Raw genomic sequence first — 26,066 nt, forward strand, 5'->3', positions numbered from 1 at the left:
TTCAGATAGATGTTCCTCGTGCATGTTGTCTCTCTCCTCCTTTATAGTCCTCTTCCACCAATCCCAACTCTGCTACCCACACGCCGAGTACGCTGCTCTCCTCCAATCAGGAGCAGGATCAGCTCCTGCAGGTCATCACTCAAGTTGGCGAGAGGCAGCTGCGTAGAAGTTGTTACTCCTCTCCCAGCGCCATATTGTGGGAGAGCAGATGCATAGAATAAGTCTTAATTCGAGTAACAGTCTAGTCCGAGTTGCTCCCCACAATTCCCCCTTTCTTTTTATTTTTTGGCGTTGATATGCGCCTGTCTTCGGTGCCCCGTGGCACACACTCTGCTCTGCTTGCTGGAGTTGCCCACAGGTGCTTACAAGCCCTACCAATCAGGCAAACCGAATCCGGGTCCTCTCTTCGCCATGTTGTGAGGAGGTTTTTAGGTGCTGATGCGTGCCTGTGTTCGGTGCCCTGCAGCGCATGCTCTGCTCTGCTAGAACTGCCTGCAGGTGCTTACAAGCCCTACCAACCAGGCAAACCGAATCCAAGCCCTCTCATTGCCATCTTGTGGGGAGACTTATTGGTGTTGATAACATACCTGTCTTCGGTGACCTGCAGCCGCCCAGAGGTGCTTATCGTCTTACTAATCAGGCAGACCGAATCCAAGCTCTCTCATTGCCATGTTGTGGGGAGGCCTTATTTTTCTGTTTCTCTATCTCCGGGCATTCCTATTTCTCCTATTTTACTTCTATCTGCCAGCATTCCTATTTCTCTCATTTTACTTCTAAACTTCTGTTTCTCTTATCCCCGCAGTTTCCCGGCGCCCGCCCCGAGGCTGCTTCTCGGCACCTCGCCCCGCGGTGGCTTCCCGGCTTCGTGCACTCCGCGGTCTCCGCGCCTTTGCGCCCGCACCACGGCCTTCGCGCTAGCCCCGCATTCCCTATCTACTTGCGCCCCGCGCGCTCTCTCTGCACGCGGCGGCTTCCGCGAATCACACAGCCTAGCTCACGTTTCCGCTTCTTGGTTTTCAGTCTAAGTTCTCCGGGCTAACCTGACGAAATGCAACCTATAGCTTACGTCTCCGCTCCCGGTTTGGCTTCCCGTCTTTTGCTCCCCTGCTAATCTGACGGATTCCAACCTGGCTTATGTCTCCACCTCTGGTTTTAGCTTTTCGCCTTTTGCTCCCCGGGCTGACTTGAAGAATTCCAACCTGGCTTACATCTCCGCCTCAGCCTGCCCCCGCGGCTTCATCCTCCCTAACATATTTTTTTCTCTACCCGGTATGTTTCCTAACTTTTCTTCCAACAATATTCCTCCCTCATTTCTCCTGGCTTCTCCCCACAGTCCGTATCCAAGTCTAAGTTTCTTCTAGCTTTCACTTTCGCTTTCGACCTTAGAGATTTCTCCCAGCTTCCCCCCGTAGTCCGTATCCGAGTCTATGCCTAGGCTTTCGATAGCTTCTTCCGGCACCTTTTCCGTCCGGCTTTTCCCTAGGCTCTTTGCTAGTCTCTCTCCGGTATTTTCCCACTTCTTCCCGTTTCTTCCCTCCTAAGTTTCCTATCCGAGTCACGGCACCATTATGTCGCTCCCCCTCTTCGTGGAGGAACGACACTAAACCCTGCCTAGGCTTCCTATCCGAGTCACGGCACCATTATGTCGCTCCCCCTCTTCATGGAGGAACGACACTAAACCCTGCCTAGGCTTCATATCCGAGTCACGGCACCATCATGTCACTCCCCGTCTTCGTAGAGGAACGACACAGGACCCTGCGCTGTTCTTTTGTCTGCTCGGCCCTCCCCGGGTTTGCTGCTGGTTCTTCCCGGGTTGGCTACCGACCCTTCCACCTCCGTGGAAGGGCGGTTCCCCCTGCCACTTTCCCCAATTCCGCGGGGGAGCGGCACACCGCCGGCCGGCTCTCTCGGGGGCTGCTCAGGTGTTCCTTCAGATAGATGTTCCTCGTGCATGTTGTCTCTCTCCTCCTTTATAGTCCTCTTCCACCAATCCCAACTCTGCTACCCACACGCCGAGTACGCTGCTCTCCTCCAATCAGGAGCAGGATCAGCTCCTGCAGGTCATCACTCAAGTTGGCGAGAGGCAGCTGCGTAGAAGTTGTTACTCCTCTCCCAGCGCCATATTGTGGGAGAGCAGATGCATAGAATAAGTCTTAATTCGAGTAACAGTCTAGTCTGAGTTGCTCCCCACAATCTCCTATCACTGGATCTATTATGCCACTCCAAGCAATCAAGAAAGAGAGTCATGAGCCAACAACTGTCTGCAATGGAGCAAGTTAGAGCCGTGGACAAAAAAATAATGCAGGGCCGGCGCCGTGGCTCAATAGGCTAATTCTCCACCTTGTGGCGCTGGCACACCGGGTTCTAGTCCCAGTCGGAGCGCCGGATTCTGTCCCGGTTGCCCCTCTTCCAGGCCAGCTCTCTGCTGTGGCCAGGGAGTGCAGTGGAGGATGGCCCAAGTGCTTGGGCCCTGCACCCCATGGGAGACCAGGAGAAGCTCCTGGCTCCTGCCATCGGATCAGCGCGATGCGCTAGCCACAGCACGCCAGCCGCGGCAGCCATTGGAGGGTGAACCAACGGCAAAAGGAAGAACTTTCTCTCTGTCTCTCTCTCTTTCACTGTCCACTCTGCCTGTGAAAAAAAAATAATGCAGTCTTTCCACCAATGTTCACATTTCAGAGGTTTCCAAGGAAAGAAAGCATTAAAAGGTACAATGATAGGGCATAAGCTGTTGTCTTTGAATGGTATGAGAATCAGAATACATCAAGACATTCTACTAATGGTAATAGCAATGAGGACAACAACCATTGATTGAGCATCTGCTAGGTGCCTGTCATGTTCTGTGGTGAGTACTTCACGTATAAGCATGTAGTTTTATCCTTACAATCACTCCAGGAATCACTCAAGCTCATCAGGAAAACAAAGATACTTTGTATTCCTAATGAAAAAAGTTGAGTACAGGGAATAAAAACTTTGCAACCTTTAGGAAGGCTGCAGGAGTAAAATCAAGAAAGGCATTTTGCTGAACTCCTAAAGTGAAGATATTTTAAGGGGTGATCTCAGCAGCTTCAGTGAGAGAGTCTCAGGAGGACCACAAACACCATGGAAAAGTGCTACAGATGATCCAGGTTTTCCTTCTCTTCTAAACGCGTGTAAGTAAGTCCCTCCCACTAGATTATAATCCAGCTTCATGCTGGAAAGGCATTCTGTGAAATTTGGATTCAGGGCTGGTGCTGTGGTTCACTTGGTTAACCCTCCGCCTGCGGCGCCAGTACCCCATATGGGTGCAAGGTTCTAGTCCTGGTTGCTTCTCTTCCAGTCCAGCTCTCTGCTGTGGCCCAAGAAGGCAGTGGAGGATGGCCCAAGTGCTTGGGCCTTGCACCTGCATGAGAGACCAGAAGGAAGCACCTGGCTCCTGGCTTCGGATCAGCGCGGTGCCAGTCGTAGCGGCCATTTAGGGGGTGAACCAACAGAAGGATGATCTTTCTTTCTGTCTCTCTCTCTCACTGTCTATCTGTCAAATAATTAAAAAAAAGAAATTTGGATTCAGCTTTCTCCCCTGTGAACTAGAGAAATTTTGGAGAGGGATGAGGATGATGCTAGTTTGACAACAAATAAATCGACCTGCTTATAAAATAGGCATCTTAATCCCTATTTAGAGATGGAAAAGCTCAGTAATTATTTCACAGATATAGGAAAATAAGGAGGAGGAGCTGGTTGGTGAAGACTATGAAACTTTTTGTCCAACTATCTATTATGGAAGTTTTCAAAAAGTATTACATAATGATATAATGAGTGCTTCTGTATAATAACCATATAGACTCAATAATTGCTAACTTCTTAACAGTTGCTGTGTGTATGTATATGTCCTTTTTGGAACTAGTTAAAACTAAGTGGTAGACATCATGACACTTTACCTTCAATATTTCATGTATCTCCTAAGAATAAAAATGTCTTCTTATGAACATAAAACATCATTAATGTATCCATCAGTAACAATAATTCCCTAACATTATACATATTTTTTAATTTATTTGACAGGTAGAGTTATAGGTAGTGAGAGAGAGAGACAGAGAGAAAGATCTTCCTTCCGTTGGTTCACCCCCCAAATGGCCGCTACAACTGGAACTACACTGATCCAAAGCCAGGAGCCAGGTGCTTCTTCCTGGTCTCCCATGTTAGTGCAGGTGCCCAAGCACATGGGCCATCCTCCCCTGCCCTCCCGGGCCACAACAGAGAGCTGGACTGGAAGAGGAGCAGCTGGGACCAGAACCCTGCACCCATATGGGATGCCGGTGCCACAGGCGGAGGATTAACCAAGTGAGCCACAGCATCAGCCCCCCTAATATTATATTTAGTCCACATTCAAATTTATCCGATAATGTCTTTTATAGCCATTTTTAAATGAAGATGTGGTTGATTATAAACTTATTTTTACATATAGTCTAAAATAACTGCTAAGTTTTAGATGTTCAGCAGGCAGGTGAAAATACAGGCCCAGTGTTCAAAAGACAATTAGAAAGAAAAGAACGTCAGAGAATGATGAGGTTCCAAAAGAGAGAGCAAAGATGAGAAGCCATCAAATGGAATATCAGTGCATCAAAGGGAGAGAAGAAGGGGCTAACAAGATCAAATACTAAATATCAGATTAGGCAGACAAGGTCCAAGGAAAACAACATTGACTTGGCTAGCCAGATCCTATGGTTAGAAATTTTATTAAACTAGGCCAGCGCTGCGGCTCACTTGGCTAATCCTCTGCCTGCGGCGCCAGCACCCCGGGTTCTAATCCTGGTTGGGGCGCCGGATTCTGTCCAGGTTGTTCCTCTTCCAGTCCAGCTCTCTGCTGTGGCCCGGGAAGGCAGTGGAGGATGGCCCAAGTCCTTGGGCCCTGCACCAACATAGGAGACCAGGGTGGGGGGACACCTGACTGCTGGCTTTGGATCAGCACAGCGCGTTGGCCATAGTGGCCATTTGGGGGGTTAACCAACGGAAAGGAAGATCTTTCTCTCTGTTTCTCTCTCTCTCACTCACTACCTAAATCTGCCTTTCAAAAAATAAAAATAAAAAAATAAGTTTTATTAAACTAATAAAGCCAGGTTTCAAAGGATTTAGTAAAAGTGAGTTATGAAAAATTGGAACTGCAAGTATAATCCTCTGTCCAAAAGCATCTCATTGAAAGGGGGTCAGAGGCTATATGGACCTGAAGTCCTCAACTTTTTCACCACCATGAGCCCTTTTCATCTTTCTCTCCCCTCTTCAACACTGCTAATCTGGAGGCAATGTTTTAAAAGATACTGTTTACCACATGAAGTTTAATAATAATAAGGTCCATAGATTTTGTTTATTAGGTTAACTGTCCATTAAAATTTAACAAAATCACAGATGAGTCTCCCCTGAAGGGGAGGGTTGAGAGTCTTGCCATAAGAGAAGGAACATTTTTTCCAAGACACAGGTAATGAAGACAGAAACAAAAAAAAAATGTTGAGGTGAGAAGATACTTGTATAGACAAATGTCATTAGTTATTAAGCATGAGAGAAAGAATTTGAGAAAACAACTGTCACAGTATCTTGAGATATGTCATATGATAAAAGCAGGGATGGCAGGAGTACATTGGAAACTTAAAATATAAGGAAAATAACTGCAATAGTTACTGAGTCAATTTAGCAGTTGGATCAGTCTTCATTGAGCACTTGCTGTACTCAGGCATGCTGAAAGACATTATGTTACAAAGTCTCAGTCCAGATTTCACTTCTTTTCTAATAAGAGAGGGTACCCTCCTTACTTGGCTCTCATGACAATACACTTTTATGCTTTTTTTTCCTGCTTCTCTAGCCTTCTCAATCCTGAGAGCCCCTTCTCTTCCATGGTTCCCTTAAAACCCAAGGGTTAAATATTGAGGGACATCAGGTTTCTATCCCTGGCGACCTTCTCTTACCACTTTACATGTTCTCTTTGAGTGATCACATCTACTCATGCCACTTGAAGTGGAAGTTTGCTGTTGTTGACTGCCAAACCTCTATTCTGAGGCCTCTCTCAAAGGCCAGACTCATATGTAATGCAGGAGAACAAATGGATATTTAAAATCAAAACTGTAGCCATTTCCCTTCTAGAGGGTATCATTCATGTCAATAGTGAAGTATCTGTACAACCAGAAAACGCATATTAGTTTAACACTCTGCATGGATTTCAGAAAATATTAGCAACAAAATAAAATGATCTGTTGGTTCCATCTTTCTGTGAACTCTGTGAAATATCTTCCTATCTGTATTATACCCCAAGGATGTATAACATTGTTAGCAGGGCACATTAATGCAACTTCAGATATGCAAAGATGGCTTGTAGAGAGGAACCACAAAGAAATTAATTGCATAGTACAGTGGGAAGATTTGTTTTGTTTTGTTTTACTTTGCTTTTGTTTGTTTGTTTCTGTTGCTAGAAGACACTGAGAAAGGGAAAGAAGAGAGGGCAAAGCAATTCAGAGGGGGCTGGAGCCCAGGTTGGCAGTCATGGATGGACAAGTGCTTCCTAAGAATAAGGATGATAGGAGAGCGGCAAGATGGCAGAATAGGAAGGGAGCACACTGATAGTCCGGGGAGAGACAGTTTAATAAAAGTGGAGATACTGCAGGTTCAAGGAAGAGTAGGGGAAGAAACAGCAGAGGAAACTCTTCCGGAACTAGTGATTCACAGTGGACCTGTGTGGAGAGTGTGGGAGCCTACAGTTCGGGACACCAGCAGCAGACTCAACACACCAGCGCTGGAACGCGAGGTGAGCTGAACCTCAATAGCCCGAGACACTGGCAGGCAAGCGGAAAGAGGAGACTAGAGGGAATGACCCCGGGGGGAAAAGTTCACCAGGCTAACTAGAAGAGAGAGAGAAAAAAAAAGTGACTGATACGGACACAAGTTTCTCTCTCTCCACTCACCTCTCAAAGGCGAGCAAGACAAAGAGCAGGCGACATCTTGGACATAAATCATAAGCAGGGCGACCTCAGGTCTGCACCGGCCCTGAGCCTAGCAGAAAAATCTAACTCTGGGGGGGGTGGTGAATAAACAGGATATTAGGACCTAGCAAATGTGTGGTACTACTGAACTGAGACTGTGAAAAAGAGACAGTGGGGGAGAGAACTCACGGAATTCACGTGAGTACTCTCCAGAGATGCTACAATTTGGTAACCTTGGCAACACAGTGGGAGACTGCAGGAGAATTTGAGCCCATACTGAGGGCAGGACAGATTCCCTGTGTGGTCCTTGGGAAAGAGCTTCCGATCTCTGGCTCCTGTGGGTATATCATTTGCCTGCTAACTACCTCCAATTCCGTTCAGCCGTGAGGAATTACTTCCCTTTTGAATCAAAAAAAAAAAAAAAAAAGAAAGAAAGAAAGAAAGAGAGAGAGAGAGATCTACCACACCTAACCTGGGAGTGTCACCTTTGGCACACCAAACAGAGCTCTCAGGCCACACCCATCTCAAGCCTCTAAGGCTCCATCCAAAACAGACAGTCCACTTAATCTAGAGTCATAGTATACCAAGAAAAAACACCACAGTGAAGAAACCAAAGAATATCTCCAATATGCCAAACAACAAACGCAAAAACTGAGGTAATAAGAACAAGGAAGACACTATGATGCCCCCAAATGAAAAAGACACCCCAATTCAAGATTATGAAGATGATGAGATAGAAGAAATGCAAGAAGCAGATCTCAAAAAATTGATAAGAACATTAAGAAGTTCTCAAAAACAAATTCTTGAACTACAGAAATCCTTAATGGACAAGATAGAAAATCTTTCTCGTGAAAATGAAATATTAAGGAGGAATCAAAATGAAATGAAACAACTAGTAGAACATAAAACTGTGATAGTGACAAGAAATCATAATGAAACGAAGAATTCAATAGATCAAATGGCAAACACATTAGAGAGCCTTAAAAACAGAATGGGTGAAGCAGAAGAGAGAATATCGGACTTAGAAGACAGAGAACAGGAAAGGATACAGTCAAATCAAAGAAAAGAAGAGGAAATTAGAAATCTAAAAAATATTGTGGGAAATCTACAGGATACTATTAAAAAAACCAACATTCGGGTTCTAGGAGTTCCTGAAGGCATGGAGAGGGAGAAAGGATTAGAAGGCCTTTTTAGTGAGATAATAGCAGAAAATTTCCCAGGTTTGGAGAAGGACAGAGACATCCTAGTACAACAAGCTCATAGAACCCCTAGTAAACATGACCAAAAGAGATCCTCACCATGACACGTGGTAATCAAACTCACCACAGTGAAACAGAAAGAAAAGATCCTAAAATGTGCAAGAGAGAAACGTCAGATTACTTTCAGAGGATCTCCAATCAGACTCACAGCTGACTTCTCATCAGAAACCCTACAAGTTAGAAGGGAATGGCGAGATATAGCCCAGGTACTAAGAGAGAACAACTGCCAGCCCAGAATATTATATCCTGCAAAGCTCTCATTTGTGAATGAAGGTGAAATAAACACCTTTCACAACAAACAGAAATTGAAAGAATTTGTCGCCACTTGTCCAGCCCTGCAAAAGATGCTTAAAGATGTGTTACACACAGAAACAAAGAAACACGGTCATCAATATGAAAGAAGGTAAAGGAAGGAAAGCTCACAGCAAAAGATCACAGGGAATTCAAAGCATATATTAGAAAATATCTTTGGCAAATGGCAGGGCAAAGTTACCACTTATCATTAGTTACATTGAACGTGAATGGCCTGAACTGTCCAGTTAAAAGACACCGATTGGCTGATTGGCTTAAGGAACAAAACCCATGTGTTTGCTGCTTACAAGAAACACATCTTTCCAACAAAGATGCATACAGACTGAAAGTGAAAGGCTGGAAAAAGATATACCATGCCAACAGAAATGAAAAAAGAGCGGGCGTAGCCATCTTAATATCGGACAACATAAACTTTACCACAAAAACTGTTAAGAGAGACAAAGAGGGACACTATATAATGATTAAGGGATCAATACAATAAGAAGATATAACAATTATCAATGTATATGCACCTAACTACAGGGCACCGGTTTATCTAAAAGTTTTGTTAACGGACTTAAAGGGAGACTTAGACCCCAATACAATAGTACTGTGGGACTTCAATACGCCACTCTCAGAAATAGACAGATCAATAGGACAGAAGATCAACAAGGAGACAGTAGATTTAAATGACACTATAGCCCAAATGGATCTAACAGATATATACAGAAATTTTGATCCTACATATAAAGCATCTACATTCTTCTCAGCAGTACATGGCACCTTCTCTAGGATTGACCACATACTAGGCCATAAAGCAAGACTCAGCAAATTCAAAAGAATTGGAATCATACCATGCAGCTTCTCAGACCATAAAGGAATGAAGCTGGAAATTAGCAACTCAGGAATCCCTAGAGCATAGGCAAACACATGGAGATTGAACAACATGCTCCTGAATGAACAATGGGTCATAGAAGAAATTAAAAGAGAAATCAAAAATTTTCTGGAAGTAAATGAGGATAACAGCACAACATACCAAAACTTACGGGACGCAGCAAAAGCAGTGTTAAGAGGAAAGTTTATATCAATAGGTGCCTACATCAAGAAATTGGAAAGGCACCAAAAAGATGAGCTTTAAATGAATCTCAAGGATCTAGAAAATCTGCAGCAAACCAGACCCAAATCTAGTAGGAGAAGAGAAATAATTAAAATCAGAGAAGAAATCAATAGGATTGAATCAAAAAAAAAAAAATTACAAAAAATCAGCCAAACAAGGAGCTGGTATTTTGAAAAAATAAACAAAATTGACACCCCATTGGCCCAACTAACTAAAAAAAGAAGAGAAAAGACCCAAATCAATAAAATCAGAGATGAAAAAGGAAATGTAACAACACACACCACAGAAATAAAAAGAATCATCAGAAATTACTACAAGGACTTGTATGCCAGCAAACAGGGAAACCTATCAGAAATGGATACATTCCTGGACACATGCAACCTACCTAAATTGAACCAGGAAGACATAGAAAACCTGAACAGACCCATAACTGAGACAGAAATTGAAACAGTAATAAAGGCCCTCCCAACAAAGAAAAGCCCAGATGGATTCACTGCTGAATTCTACCACACATTTAAAGAAGAACTAACTCCAATTCTTCTCAAACAATTCAGAACAATCGAAAAAGAGGGAATCCTCCCAAATTCTTTCTATGAAGCCAGCATCACCTTAATTCCTAAGCCAGAAAAAGATGCAGCACTGAAAGAGAATTACAGACCAATATCCCTGATGAACATAGATGCAAAAATCTTAAGTAAAATTCTGGCCAATAGAATGCAACAACACATCAGAAAGATCATCCACCCAGACCAAGTGGGATTCATCCCTGGCATGCAGCCATGGTTCAATGTGCGAAAAACAATCAATGTGATACACCACATTAACAGACTGCAGAAGGAAAACCATATGATTATCTCAATAGATGCAGAGAAAGCATTTGATAAAATACAACACACTTTCATGATGAAAACTCTAAGCAAACTGGGTATGGAAGGAACATTCCTCAATACAATCAAAGCAATTTATGAAAAACACACGGCCAACATCCTATTGATTGGTGAAAAGTTGGAAGCATTTCCACTGAGATCTGGGACCAGACAGGGATGCCCACTCTCACCACTGCTATTCAATATAGTTCTGGAAGTTTTAGCCAGAGCTATTAGGCAAGAAAAAGAAATTAAAGGGATACAAATTGGGAAGGAAGAACTCAAACTATCCCTCTTTGAAGATGATATGATTCTTCATTTAGGAGATCCAAAGAACTCTACTAAGAGACTATAGGAACTCATAGAAGAGTTTGGCAAAGTAGCAGGGTATAAAATCAATGCACAAAAATCAACAGCCTTTGTATACACAGGCAATGCCATGGCTGAGGAAGAATTTCTAAGATAAATCCATAAAAAATAGCTACAAAAACAATCAAATACCTTGGAATAAACTCAACCAAGGACGTTAAGGATCTCTACAATGAAAATTACAAAACCTTAAAGAAAGAAATAGAAGAGGATACCAAAAAATGGAAAAATCTTCCATGCTCATGGATTGGAAGAATCAACATCATCAAAATGTCCATTCTCTCAAAAGCAATTTACAGATTCAATGCAATACCAATCAAAATACCAAAGACATTCTTCTCAGACCTGGAAAAAATGATGCCGAAATTCATATGGAGACACAGGAGACCTCGAATAGCTAAAGCAATCTTGTACAACAAAAACAAAGCCGGAGGCATCACAATACCAGATTTCAGGACTGCTACAGGGCAGTTGTTATGAAAACAACATGGTACTGGTACAGAAACAGATGGATAGACCAATGGAACAGAATAGAAACACCAGAAATCACTCCAAACATCTACAGCCAACTTACATTTGATCAAGGCTCCAAAAACAATCCCTGGAGTAAGGAGAGTCTATTCAATAAATGGTGCTGGGAAAATTGGATTTCCACGTGCAGAACCATGAAGCAAGACCCCTACCTTTCACCTTACACAAAAATTCACTCAGCATGGATTAAAGACTTAAATCTACGACCCGACACCATCAAGTTATTAGAGAGCATTGGAGAAACTCTGCAAGATATAGATTTTTTTTTATCTTTTATTTAATGAATAAAAATTTCCAAAGTACGACTCATGGGTTACAATGGCTTCCCCCCCCATACCAACCCTCCCACCCACAACCCTCCCTGTCGCTCCCCCTCTTCGTGGAGTAACGACACAGGACCCTGCGCTGTTCTTTCGTCTGCTCAGCCCTCCCCGGGTTTGCTGCTGGTTCTTCCCGGGTTGGCTACTATCCCTTCCACCTCCGTGGAAGGGCAGTTCCCCCTGGCCACATTCCCCACTTCCGCAGGGGAGCGGCACACCGCCGGCCGGCTCTCTCGGGGGCTGCACAGGTGTTCCCCTTAGATGTTCCCCTTAGATGTTCCTCTTAGATGTTCCTGGTGCATGCCGTCTCTCTCCTCCTTTATAGTCCTCCTCCGCCAATCCTAACTCAGCTGCCCACACGCCGAGCACGCTGCTCTCCAATCAGGAGCAAGTCCTACAGATTATTGGCTGAACTGGAGGCAGCTGTGTAGAAGCTGTTTTCTTCTCTCCCAGCGCCATATTGTGGGAGAGCAGATGCATAGAATAAGTCTTAATTCCAGTAACTCCGTCCAGTCCGGGTTGCTCCCCACAGATCCCCCTTTCTTTTTATTTTTGGCGTTGATACGCGCCTGTCTTCGGTGTCCCGCGGCACACACTCTGCTCTACTTGCTAGAGTTGCCACAGGTTCTTACAAGTCCTATCAATCAGGCAAACCGAATCCGGGTCCTCTCTTCGCCATGTTGTGAGGAGGTTTTTAGGCGCTGATGCGTGCCTGTGCTCGGTGCCCCGCAGCGCATGCTCTGCTCTGCCTGCAGGGGCTTACAAGCCCTAACAATCAGGCAAACCGAATCCAAGCCTTCTCATTGCCGTATTGTGGGGGAGACTTATTAGTGTTGGTTCGTGCCTATCTTCGGTGACCTGCAGCTCATACTCTGGTCGAGCTGCCTGCTGGTGCTTACCGCCTTACTAATCAGGCAGACCGAATCCAAGCTCTCTCATTGCGGTATTGTGGGGAGGCCTTATTGATGTTAATTCGTGCCTGTCTTCGGTGACCTGCGGCGCGTAAGTTGCTAGCCGCCCGCAGGTGCTCATCGCCTCACTAATCAGGCAGACCGAATCCAAGCTCTCTCATTGCCATGTTGTGGGGAGGCCTTTCTATTTCTCTATTTCTCTATCTCCGGGCATTCCTATTTCTCCCATTTTACTTCTATCTTCCAGCATTCGTATTTCTCTCATTTTACTTCTAAACTTCTGTTTCTCTTATCCCTGCGGCTTCCCGGTGGCACCCGCCCCGAGGCTGCTTCTCGGCACCTCGCCCCGCGGCAGCTTCACGGCTCTGCGTGGCTTCCCGATGCCTCACCCCGCCGGCGGGTTCCCGGCTCTGCGCGCACGCTCTGCAGTCTCCACGCACTTCGCGCCCACACCACGGCCTCGCGCCAGCCCCGCGTTCCCTATCTATTCACGCCCCGTGCTCTCTCTGCACGCGGCAGCTTCCGCGAATGTTTCCGCCACCACCGGCATTCAGTCCAAGTTCCCCGGACTAACCTGGCGAATTTCAACCTGGCGGCCCACGTCTCTGCCTCTGGTTCCAGATCTTCGCCTCTTGCTCCCCGGGGTGACTTGAAGAATTCCAAGGTGGCTTATGTCTCCGCCTCGGCCTGCACTCGCGGCTTCATCCTCCCTAACATTTTTCTCTACCCGGTATATTTCCCTAAGTTTTCTTCCAACAATATTCCTCCCTCATTTCTCCTGGCCTCTCCCCACAGTCCGTATCCAAGTCTAAGTTTCTTATAGGTTTCACTTTCACTTTCAACCTGCAGTCCGTATCTGAGTCTAAGTTTCTTCTTGCTTTCACTTTAAATCCTAACTTCTTTCCCACAGTCCGTATCCGAGTCTATGCCTAGGCTTTCGATAGCTTCTTCCGGCACCTTTTCTATCCGGCTTTTCCCTAGGCTCTTTGCTAGTCTCTCTCTCCGGTATTTTCCACTTCTTCCCGTTTCTTCCCTCCTAAGTTTCCTATCCGAGTCACGGCCCCATTATGTCGCTCCCCGTCTTCATGGGGGAACGACACTAAACCCTGCCTAGGCTTCATATCCGAGTCACGGCACCATTATGTCGCTCCCCCTCTTCATGGAGGAACGACACTAAACCCTGCCTAGGCTTCATATCCGAGTCACGGCACCATTATGTCACTCCCCGTCTTCGTGGAGGAACGACACAGGACCCTGCGCTGTTCTTTTGTCTGCTCGGCCCTCCCCGGGTTTGCTGCTGGTTCTTCCCGGGTTGGCTACCGACCCTTCCACCTCCGTGGAAGGGCAGTTCCCCCTGGCCACATTCCCCACTTCCGCAGGGGAGCGGCACACTGCCGGCCGGCTCTTCTCGGGGGCTGCACAGGTGTTCCTTCAGCTAGATGTTCCCCTTAGATGTTCCTGGTGCATGCCGTCTCTCTCCTCCTTTATAGTCCTCCTCCGCCAATCCTAACTCAGCTGCCCACATGCCGAGCACGCTGCTCTCCAATCAGGAGCAAGTCCTACAGATTATTGGCTGAACTGGAGGCAGCTGTGTAGAAGCTGTTTTCTTCTCTCCCAGCGCCATATTGTGGGAGAGCAGATGCATAGAATAAGTCTTAATTCCAGTAACTCCATCCAGTCCGGGTTGCTCCCCACACCTCCCCTTTCCCACTCCCTCTCCCCTTCCATTCACACCAAGATTCATTTTCGATTATCTTAATATACAGAAGATCAGCTTAGTATACATTAAGTAAGGATTTCAACAGTTTGCTCCCACACAGAAACATAAAGTGAAAAATAATAGATGATTTTTTTTAAATGATGATGAAATCAGATCAGACCTATTGTCATGTTTAATCCCAGTGAGAGTCAAGTTGGGAATTGATAATTTCTTTTTTTTTTTTTACAGAGGATCAGTTTAGTGTACATTAAGTAAAGATTTCAATCGTTTGCACCCCCATAGAAACACAAAGTGAAATATACTGTTTGAGTACTCGCTATAGCATTACGCCTCAGTGTACAGCACATTAAGGACAGAGATCCTACATGAGGAGTAAGTGCACAGTGACTCCTGTTGTTGACTTTACAAATTGACACTCCTGTTTATGGCATCAGTAATCTCCCTATGCACCAGTCATGAGTTTCCAAGGCTATGGAAGCCCCTTGAGTTCTCCGACTCTTATCTTGTTTAGACACGGTCATAGTCAAAATGGAGGTTCTCTCCTCCCTTCAGAGAATGGCACCTCCCTCTTTGAAGACCTGTTCTTTCCACTGGGATCTCACTCACAGAGATCTTTTTGCCAGAGTGTCTTGGCTTTCCATGCCTGAAATACTCTCATGGGCTTTTCAGCCAGATCCGAGTGCCTTTAGGGCTGATTCTGAGGCCAGAGTGCTATTTAGGACATCCGCCATTCTATGAGTCTGCTGAGTATCTCACTTCCCATGTTGGATCACTCTCCCCTTTATTTATTCTATCGGTTAGTGTTAGCAGATACTAGACTTGTTTATGTGCTCCCTTTGACTCTTAGTCCTTTCATTATGATCAATTGTGAACTGAAATTGATCACTTGGACTGGTGAGATGGCATTGGCACATGCCACCTTGATGGGATTGAATTGGAATCCCCTGGTATGTTTCCAACTCTACCAATTGGGGCAAGTCAGCCCGAGCATGCCCCAAATTATACATCTCTTCCCTCTCTTATTCCCACTCTTATGTTTAACAGGGATCACATTTCAGTTAATTTTCAACACTTAAGAATAACTGTGTGATAATTACAGAATTAAACCAGTCATATTAAGTAGAACAGACAAAAAAAAATACTATGAGGGATAATGTATTAAGTTGTCCATTAGCAGTCAGGGCTATGCTGATCAAGTCACCATTTCTCATAGTGTCCATTTCACTTCAGGAGGTTTCCTTTTTGGTGTTCAGTCAGTTGTCACCGATCAGGGAGAACATATGGTATTTGTCCCTTTGGGACTGGCTTACTTCACTCAGCATGATGTGTTCCAGATTCCTCCATTTTGTTGCAAATGACTGGATTTCGTTGTTTCTTACTGCGGTATAGTATTCTAAAGAGTACATATCCCATAATTTCTTTATCCAGTCTACCGTTGATGGGCATTTAGGTTGGTTCCAGGTCTTAGCTATTGTGAATTGTGCTGCAATAAACATTAGGGTGCAGACTGCTTTTTCTTTGCCAATTTAAACTCCTTTGGGTAAATTCCAAGGAGTGGGATGGCTGGGTCAAATGGTAGGGTTATATTCAGGTTTCTGAGGAATCTCCAGACTGACTTCCATAGTGGCTTAACCAGTTTGCATTCCCACCAACAGTGGGTTAGTGTCCCTTTTTCCCCACATCCTCGCCAGCATCTGTTGTTGGTAGATTTCTGTATGTGAGCCATTCTAACCGGGGTGAGGTGAAATGCAAGATATAGATTCTGGCAAAGACTTCTTGGAAAAGACCCTGGAAGCACAAGCAGTCAAAGCCAAAATTGACATTTAGGATTGCATCAAATTGAGAAGTTTCTGTACTTCAAAAGAAACAGGAAAGTGAAGAGGCAACTAACAGAATGGGAAAAAATATTTGCAAACAATGCAACAGATAGATGCTGGAGCGGATGTGGGGAAAAAGGGACACTAACCCACTGTTGGTGGGAATGCAAACTGGTTAAGCCACTATGGAAGTCAGTCTGGAGATTCCTCAGAAACCTGAATTTAACCCTACCATTCAATCCAGCCATCTCACTCCTTGGAATTTACCCAAACGAAATGAAATTGGCAAACAAACAAGCTGTCTGCACCTTAATGTTTATTGTAGCTCAATTCACAATAGCTAAGACCTGGAAGCAACCCAAATGTCCATCAACAGTAGACCGGATAAAGAAATTATGGGACATGTACTCTATAGAATACTATACAGCAGTCAAAAACAACGAAATCCGGTCATTTGCAACAAGATGGAGGAATCTGGAAAACATTATGCTGAGCGAATTAATACAGTCCCAAAGGGACAAATATCATATGTTCTCCCTGATTGGTGACAACTAACTGAGCACCAAAGGGGAAACCTGTTGAAGTGAAATGGACACTATGAGAAACAGTGAGTTTATCAGCTCTTGTCCTGACTGTTGATGTACAATGTAATACTTTATCCATTTTAGCATTTTCTCGTTGTTTTGTTCTAGTACTACTGGTTGAATTCTGTGATTAACACACAATTGTTCTTAGGTGTTTAAATTTTAACTGAAAAGTGATCCCTGTTAAATATGAGTGGGAATACCAGAGGGAGGACATGTACAATTTGGGACATGCTCAATAGGACTTGCCCCAAATGGTGGAGTTAGAATCATGCCAGGGGATCCCAAAACAATCCCATGAAGGTGGCATGTACCAATGCCATCTCACTAGTCCAAGTGATCAATTTCAGTTCACAATTGATCACACTGATAGGTCTAAGAGTCAAAGGGATCACACAAACAAGTCTAGTGTCTGCTAATACTAGCTGATAGAATCAAAAATGGAGAGAACGATCCATCATGGGAAGCAGGATACACAGTAGACTCATAGAATGGCAGATGTCCTAAATAGCACTCTAGCCTCAGAATCAGCCCTTAAGGCATTCGGATTTGGCTGAAGAGCCCATGAGAGTATTTTAGGCATGGAAAGCCAAGACACCCTGGAAAAAAAAAGGAAGACCTAAATGGAAGATCTCTGCGAGTGAGATCTCAGTGGAAAGAACGGGGTCATCAAAGAAGGAGGTACCTTTCTCTGAAGGGAGGAGAGAACTTCCACTTTGAATATGACCCTGTCGGAATAAGATCGAAGTCGGTGAACTCAAAAGGCTTCCATAGCCTTGGCAATTCATGACTAGAGCCTAGGGAGATTACTGACACCATAAACAAGAGTGTCAAATTGTTAAGTCAACAACAGGAGTCACTGTGTACTTACTTCTCATGTGGGATCTGTCCTTAATGTGTTGTCCAGTGTGAAGTAATGCTATAACTAGTACTGAAACAGTATTTTACACTTTGTGTTTCTGTGTGGGTGCAAACTGATGAAATCTTTACTTAATATATACTGAATTGATCTTGTGTATATAAAGATAATTGAAAATGAATCTTGATGTGAATGGAATGGGAGAGGGAGCGAGAGATGGGAGGGGTGTGAGTGGGAGGGAAATTATAGGGGGGAAGCCATTGTAATCCATTAACTGTACTTTGAAAATTCATATTTACTAAATAAAAAATAAAGAAAGAAAGAATAAGGATATAGTTATTCGCTTATAAATTGTACTGTGCTGCTGCCACCCAAACTGCTTTCATCTGCACAAATCATGAGTCAAGCCTCCCATGTACGCAATAGGCTTGTGTTATTGGGTTTTTGTGAAAATGAAGGGAAAAGAGCTTAGTTAAACAGCTGGGATTATGTGGCACAGAACCAGAACAGGGAGATGATCCATCAACTGAACTAATTCAGAGAGGCCATAATTGAGGTCTAGAGGGAATATGAGAAAACATTAATCACCCCCTCAAGAATCTGGAATCTTCAGGAAGTATATGGGGCTCCCAAAGCATGTGAGATAGGTTAGGGAACATTTTCTTTTAAATTCCAAAGTCAGTGTGGCTCAGCAGGTTCAGGAGATACACAAATTCCACTGACTGCGGGACAATCCCCTTTTAGCGACCACAACTGACCTCATGTTCTCACACACACCCACTCCTCCCAAGCAGCTCCACCTGCAGTTTTCTGTATTTTAAGTGAATAATAGGTACCACCGTTCACCCAGTTGCTATATCACTCCTGCTTCCTCTCCCCTCCCCACATCCCATCCATCACTAAGGATTGGTGTTTCTATCCCCTAAGCACATATCAAATTTTGCCCCCTCACACCACTACCTTAGTTTCAGCCCCCAGTGTACTCAGTCAAGGCATTACTGAGCTCATGGCTTCCATTCTCAACCTCCCATATTCCCTTCTTTACCAAGTGATCCTTCCAAAATAGCCAGATCATGTCACTCACTGCCAGGCATAAAATATTTCAATGATCACTCATAGTCCTTAGGATAAAGCCCAACTCTTTTAGGTCCTTTGTGATCTGGTTCTTACTGACCTCATTATCTCCATCATAGTTCCCTCTTCTGGTTGGATTCTATTTCAATTGCACACAACTGCTCTTGTCCCAGACTCCTTCATGTTCTCCTCTTCACCTCTTGGATTTTGCACATTCTGTTTCCTCTCTCTGGAATACTCTTCCCACTCAGTTCAGTCCTTCACTTGGATAACTCCAAATTGACTTACAGGTTTCATCCTTCATGCCATTTCTTCCACAAAAGCTTCCCTGACCTTCTCCACCAACTAATCTGGATTATATTCCTTTCCTGTAAGTTTTCTTAGCATGTGGTGCTTCCCCTAGCATGCCCCTTACTGAATTTTACTTTAATTGGTTGCTTATTTGCTTGTATGTATCACCAGCTTATAAGCTACATAAGGGCAGGGATCATGTCTGCCCATCTGCTTCACAATTATGTCTATCATGTAGCACAAAGCCTGTCTTATAAAAGCCATTCAATAAATACTAAATGAATAAACAACATATATGAAACATTTTACAGTTTATGAAGAGACATCTCATTTTAACTTTATTGCTCTGTGAGAAAGGCATTATTATAATTTTGAAATAAAACTCTCAGTTTCACATTTATGTTTAACACAGACATATCAGCAAATTTTTACTTAATTTGGGTAAAAAAAATCTAAAAAATTAATGAATTAAATATTTAGATAACTTTAGAATAAATATATGACATAGAAAAATCTTTCAAAATAGTGTACTGGTAACTAACTGCTAAAAAAAAAGTCCCAAAGGAAAATTCACCCTGATAGCTGTCTTTAATGAATATAGGACATTCTGCTGCACATAGCACAATATTTTTGCATTCATATGTTGTGCTAAAGTCCCAGAAAACACTTAATACTTTAAGTGGATTAAATATGCCTCCTATGATCTGATTTATATGGTGAATGCGCCAAGTAAAACCTTTCTTCATAAAGAGATCAGATTGGAAGCTTCAGTTGAACTCTGATAAAATTATCATAAATTCCTAACTATTGGATCCCAAATTAATGAGATTTAGCTTTAAGCTCTTTTAATGGATTGCCAACCAGCCTTTGTAGAGATTTTAAATGTATCAAAAGTGTTCTAAAATTTAAAGTAGCCTTCACTAGACACATGAGCAGAGCTCTTGAAGTGTAGCTAATATAAATGGGGGATTGAATATTTAATTTTACATCAGTTTATGTAATTGAAATTTAAAAGTGAAGCATTGTAATTTTATGTTGGTTATATTGTAAAATGAAAATGTTTTGATATACTAGGTTAACTAAAATATTACAGTTTTTACCATTATGTCTGCCCATTTAGTTTTACTTTTATAATGTGGCTACCAGAAGATATAAACCTCCATCCCTGGCTCACATTATAGTTCTATTGGACTTTACTACTCTGAAACACACTCAACTCCGATAGGAAAGATAAGTGCACAATCTAGGTAAAGTGACACTTGTGATTTTATAATGCTGTGTTATTTATCCTCATTGCTAAGTTAAATTCTCTGTACTAGATGGTTTCCCAACACCTGGAAAGTGTTCAATGGGGCTCAGCATTGTGATACATCAGGTTAAACCTCTGCTTGTGACACCAGCATCCCATACCCTAGTGCCAATTTCAATATTTGTTGGTCTGCTTTTGATTCAACTTCCTACTAATCTACCTGGGAAGGCAACAGGGGCCATCCATGTGGGAGAACCAGATGGAGTTCCAGGCTGCTGCCTTTGGTCTGGCCTAGCTCTGGTTATTGTGGCCATTTGGCAAGTGAAATAGCAGGTGGAAAACCCATCTACATCTCTCTCTCTCTTTCTCTCTCTCTCTCTCTCTTTCTCTGCCTCTCCCCCTTATATTGTGTGTTTCTCTGTGTCTGTCTGCCTTTCAAATAAATATATCAATAGATCTTCCCCAAAAAGTGCTAAATGCATTTTGAACCCATGATAATACCAAGTTATCACATGATTACCAAATTATACTGCTAGATTATTTAATCAACACATCCTGTCTTCAAAGAAATGGAAGTTGTTTACTTTTATGGTTGTTTTTGTTTTTCATTTGTTGGTTTGTGCATCTTTTATGGAAATGAAAGAGAGAGAGAGAGAGAGAGAGAGAGAGAGAGAGAGAGAGAAAGGGAGAGAAATATTCTGACCTTTAGGAAGCCAAACAAAAGCCAGCAGTTCTTGCAGCTTGTGCTGGCTCCAGGAATACAATGCAGCCAAGGCACTGAGCACCTCCTGTACTTTGGAGATGGTTACTGAATGTAGCCATGCCCATGCACTTTCCCAATCTGCAAGGAGGAGCTGAGAATTGCCTAGAAGCCTGTGCTAGCTGCAAGGGGACAAAAAATTGATAACATTAACATGCCAAAAATTGCAGAAGAAGCTGTGCTCCAGAATGACTGCAGTGAAGCAGGGAGTAGGGCCCCTAACCCTAAAACGCCAGTACAGGTGCAGGAAAACAAGAGCAGCTCTACACATGACCAGCCTCCAGAGAGCTGATTTGGAACACTTTCCGTCACAGAGCTGATAGGACAATTAATGAAGTTTCCAAGATGAGCATTGCTCACAAAATCATGATCAATCAAGATTTCTAAATGGAAGAGAGAATTTTACCTCCAAATAGTGTGGCAGGCAGATTTGTGGAGACAATGTACAAATGCTTTGTAGAACCATCTGAAAGTGCAGCTATCAAGTATTCTGCCCAACTTTCATGTGCTCTGAACTACTAAGGGAAGTTAAGGATGCCCTGCTTATCACTGCTATTACCAAGCCAGAATCATCCTTCATTGAAGAAGTTCTGGACATCTATTTCCTCAAGCAGAAAGCAGAGCATGAGGCCTTAGACATCCCTGCATTCTCACTTTGATGATCCTGTTATCTGCATCAACTGAAGATGTATCAATGCAGAGACTGGGGAGCATAAGAGAGCCAGTAGAAATTCTGAGGGGTATTTTCCACATTCTGGGCCTCATGAAAATTGATATGGTGAACTATGCTATCCAGAACCTTTGACCTTACCTGCAGGAACATTCTGTCCAGTACAAAGAAGCTAAATTCCAGGACCTCCTTGACAGGCAGTCCCATCTCCGTATTTTCGGCACAAAATGACTAGCCACAGGTTGCAGACCTCACTACACGACCTCCAGGTTCTTCTGAATCTCCAAGCTCCTGCTCAAGCATGGCCTATTCACCTCAAAAAGTCAAGAAGTTAACAGTTCAGAAAGTCCCAGTCTCACACTGATGTTATACCACAGCTATCTGATCCTGCTTTACTGGGATTCTGGAAAGGAGGGATTACCTGAGACTCTAATGGACAGAATCCGGCTCCAGGTGATGGAATTGACAGTGTGTCAGTTAACCATCTTGGCTTCAGTCTTGCTAGTGAAAAGAACTTTCTCTGATAGTGTTTTATTTAGGTCACCTGAATTTGTAGATAAACTGAAATACATAATCCAAGGACCTGGCAGAGGAATTTAACTCCAGATTTGAACAGGCTATTCTGAGTGTAAGTGAACAAGTGTCTCAGGAAATCCATCAAGGTCTCATGGACATGGGTCTCACTGCTTTGAGCAGCAAAAATAAGAAATCACTTGTAGTTCAACTGAAGTAGGCAGGCATAAACAGGTTAAAATTGATTAGGTTTATGAGCTGGAAGGCCACGCCTTCACCACACCCCTGTGTGACCTCAAGCCCTACCTGATACCTTCGCCATGCCCCTGTGTGACCTCATGCCCCTACCTGGCCACTCCTGGGTGCCCACCAGCCAATCAAGTTAATTAACCACTCCCCTTTGGAAGTGGGTTAAAAGCCTGGGACACGGTCTGTCTGCCCTTCTCTTCCTTTCCTTGGCCTCTTGCCAGGAGTGGCTGGCTGTAGCCCAGAGCTTCCAGGGCATGTGGCCTTTGGGCCACCTGCCCTAGGCTTCCTGGCCTAGATGCTCCTCCATGTGGCTGGTTCTTGGTACTTGGTATGAATCCAGATTTACCTCTCTCTCTTAGATAAAACTCTCATTCTCTATGATTTCTTTCACTGAATAAAAGCCTAAAATGCACTATGCTGCCTCATTTATTGATGCCGGTATTTAGAATTCTTCTCTAAATATTAGGGAAGAACCCTCTCAGGCTTATTAATATTGATATTTATTAATAAGCATTGGTGATATCATATGGCACCCCAAATTCCGGTAGCATATGTGGCATCCCAGATGACACTTCTGGGGAACTTTAAGGGGCCACATTTTCATATAGATTTTAGGGGGTCACCTCTGATATCACAACTTCAGAAACATGACAAGAAGGAGAACTGCATTTGTAGCATCATTGATCAGTGGATCCATTTGTTTATCAAATGCTGCTTGGTTTGTGGCGTGCAAGAGTATTTGCTAGACTTCCCTGGAGGCTTTATTTTCATCAAAGGGAAATTCACAAATTTGGGCTGGAAGTTTGTAAATCTGAAGCATCTCAACCATCAAGTGTTTATCCCATACTAAACTGAAATTTTAAAAAATGTCATCCCTCCGGCTAGGCACAAGAAACAGAAAAGGAGCCCATCTGACAGTACTAAAGCCCAGTCATGGCAACAAGGACCTAAGAAAGAGGACCCATCATGTTCCTGGCATAACATCACCTGTGGCCACCAAAACAGGCTTCCTTCTTACCACTACAGCCAGAATGCAGGGCTGCAGAGATCAAGAATGTAAACATCCACTGATTCAATCCCCTTCATTAATAAACTTCTGAGCTGGAAATAGAAGGAGAGAGAGAGAGAGAAATCTCCCATCTGCTGGTTCACTTCCCAAAGAACTATAATGGCAGGGCTGGGACAGGCTAAAACAAGGAGCCTGGAACTCCATACAGATCTCCCACGTGAGTGTCAGGGGCCTAAGTACTTGAGCCATCTTCTGCTGCCTTCCCAGGCACTTTTGCAGGGAGCTGGATTGAAAACAGAGCATCCTGGACTCAAACCAGTGCTCTGGTATGGGATGCTGGTATTGCAGGCAGTGGCTTAACCCACTGCACCAAAATGCTGGCCCTATTAAGAAAAAATTTTTTCTGAAACATCAATGTATATGATGATTTAAAGTGATACTGCCCTGGTTAAAATGGAGGCAGAGCCAAGAGCTATGATCATTGCCCTTCCTCTGCTACAACCCATGACCCAACCACTGCAAACACACACACACACACATTCCCAACAGCCTGTGTCAGCTCTGCAAAACTCCACAGTCCTGCAATAGTAAATAGTATGACCAAGATTGCTCTAGAAGGCAACAGAGAATCAGGAAGGAGATAAAGGAGCCCCTGTATTTTGAAATGAAATTTATCAATATTCAGACACTTCCATTCCCATACTCCTCCCCATTAGTGCTCTCTACAACCATGTGAAATCTGTGCATTCTCTCCTCTTACAACCACAGTTTAGCATTCATCATCACAGCTTCCCAATGCATGAACATCTGCTGTAGGAAACTAAAACATGTGCCTTGTGGAGTGGTATAAGGGTGAGTACAGGGGGATTGTGCAATCAAAGAGAAGAAAGAAGGAAGGAATTATTGTAATAAACAGAAACACTCATTGCTGTAAATAATGAAAGCAGGACAAAGGACATTCCAAAATAAGCATACCAGAATTCATATAGAGTGATAGGTGGGGGTCCTTGATGAGTTGCCCTATGCCCCTTCATGGTTCCTAAGGAAAGTACTGTGTCAGGACACAAGAAAATCATTGGAATTCATATTCATCCTGAAGCTTTGACAAAAGGGCCAGTATGGCTTACTCTTTTTGGTGTAGAAGAAAGAGAGGTATACAGTTCATTTAAGAAATATATCCATAAAACAGACTAAAATAAACCAAGCTTTGATACTTAAAGGGTATCATCCAGCCACCTAAGTAAATCAAATATGTGAAATAGCTCATTTCCTACCAGTTTGACATATTAGGTATTATGAGGAAGTAAGGAAGTCCCCATGAGTTACAATACATAACTAACATACATCTCCAAACAAGGAATGAATGCTTGAAAATGTTCTGTGCTTATGGACTGCGAACTTGGAAAATGAACAGAAGGTTTGCTCCCATAATTCATCCATCCCAAAGGGCTATAAACGGTGTCTGTGTTCTGACAAGTATTTCCTTCATCAAAACAGCTGTCTGGGAGTTGGGTTGAGATTGCTGTATCATGGTGGACTTGTTTAATACAAGAGATACCTTTCAAAGTTAGTGGGCCAGGGAAGAATTGGGACAGGGCAATCACAGGAGGCCTAAGATGGAGACCATTGGCAATGAACAAAAGTACACATGGAAATGGTAGCTACGTCTTTGCCAAGCAGAATTCATTATAGATTGTCGCCTTCAGTCCTGGAGCCTACCAGACCACCACAGCCGTTAGCATACAAGGAATGCATTCAAGAAACCAAGTACCCTTCAGACAATGCTTACTATTCTTTCCCACTGGAAATGTGCTGAACATTTAGGTGATATTTTGCAACCTTTGGCATGAGACAGACTGTAAGTGATCAGTGAGAAACTGTAGCATTTCTTTTTTTCTGGAGAATTATTCTTCAAAACATCTCAGGTGGTGTGATATAAACAGGAAAGCATGCATTTAGTAGAAAGGTATTAGTACATAATGAACCATGTCAGCTCATTTCCTTAATAAAGCTGATATTTTTGGTGAGGACCACTATAACAGCCCAAAAAAGTGCTATTATATGGCCACAGTTCTTTCAATGATTTTGCTTTTCACACACACTTTGGGGTATGTTTGAGGAGTATTGCTGATGTCAACATGAACAATTCCTTATGGTAAGAAGATCACCAGGCTAGGAAACAGGAGATTAGTTGTACATCTTTGGGCAAGTCAATTTCATAGTATACTACCAATAAAATGAAGAAATTCAATTCAATGTCCTCTAAGTGTCTCCTGCTACAATTCTAATAAAATCAAAGATGTGGAAGATAGAAATTATTGTACTTACATTAAGCAGAACTTGTAGAATCTTCTTGTACATGAGCATAGCATCATCTCTCTGTCATCTTCTCAGTCACTAATACTGCCATTAATGTATGGTATTGGTTGGAGTGCCTAGGAAAAATGTCCTTTGTGACTGATGGCAGTAAGATCACTGGATGTCTAGAAGTGGCTGGTAATGTAAATTTTATGGAAAGATTAAGAATATTTTATTTATTTTATAATGCCTGCCACATTCTCCTTTCCTGGGAGCCCCCTCAGCCATCTCATTTGGCGATAGCCTTACTTCCTTTGTGACTCACAAATCAATTCAGATAGGGCAAGGGAAAACTACTGCAATAA

The 26,066-nt window shown here is 43.3% G+C and overlaps 1 pseudogene; it reads left to right on the plus strand.

Moving 5' to 3' along the window:
• The window catches only part of LOC100354382 (T-complex protein 11-like X-linked protein 2), a 144,618-nt pseudogene extending 121,164 nt beyond the window's left edge, over positions 1 to 23,454 (plus strand).
• Positions 23,455 to 26,066: the final 2,612 nt, after the last annotated feature.

This window comes from Oryctolagus cuniculus, chromosome X, assembly GCF_964237555.1.
Source record: "Oryctolagus cuniculus chromosome X, mOryCun1.1, whole genome shotgun sequence".
NCBI lineage: Eukaryota > Metazoa > Chordata > Mammalia > Lagomorpha > Leporidae > Oryctolagus > Oryctolagus cuniculus.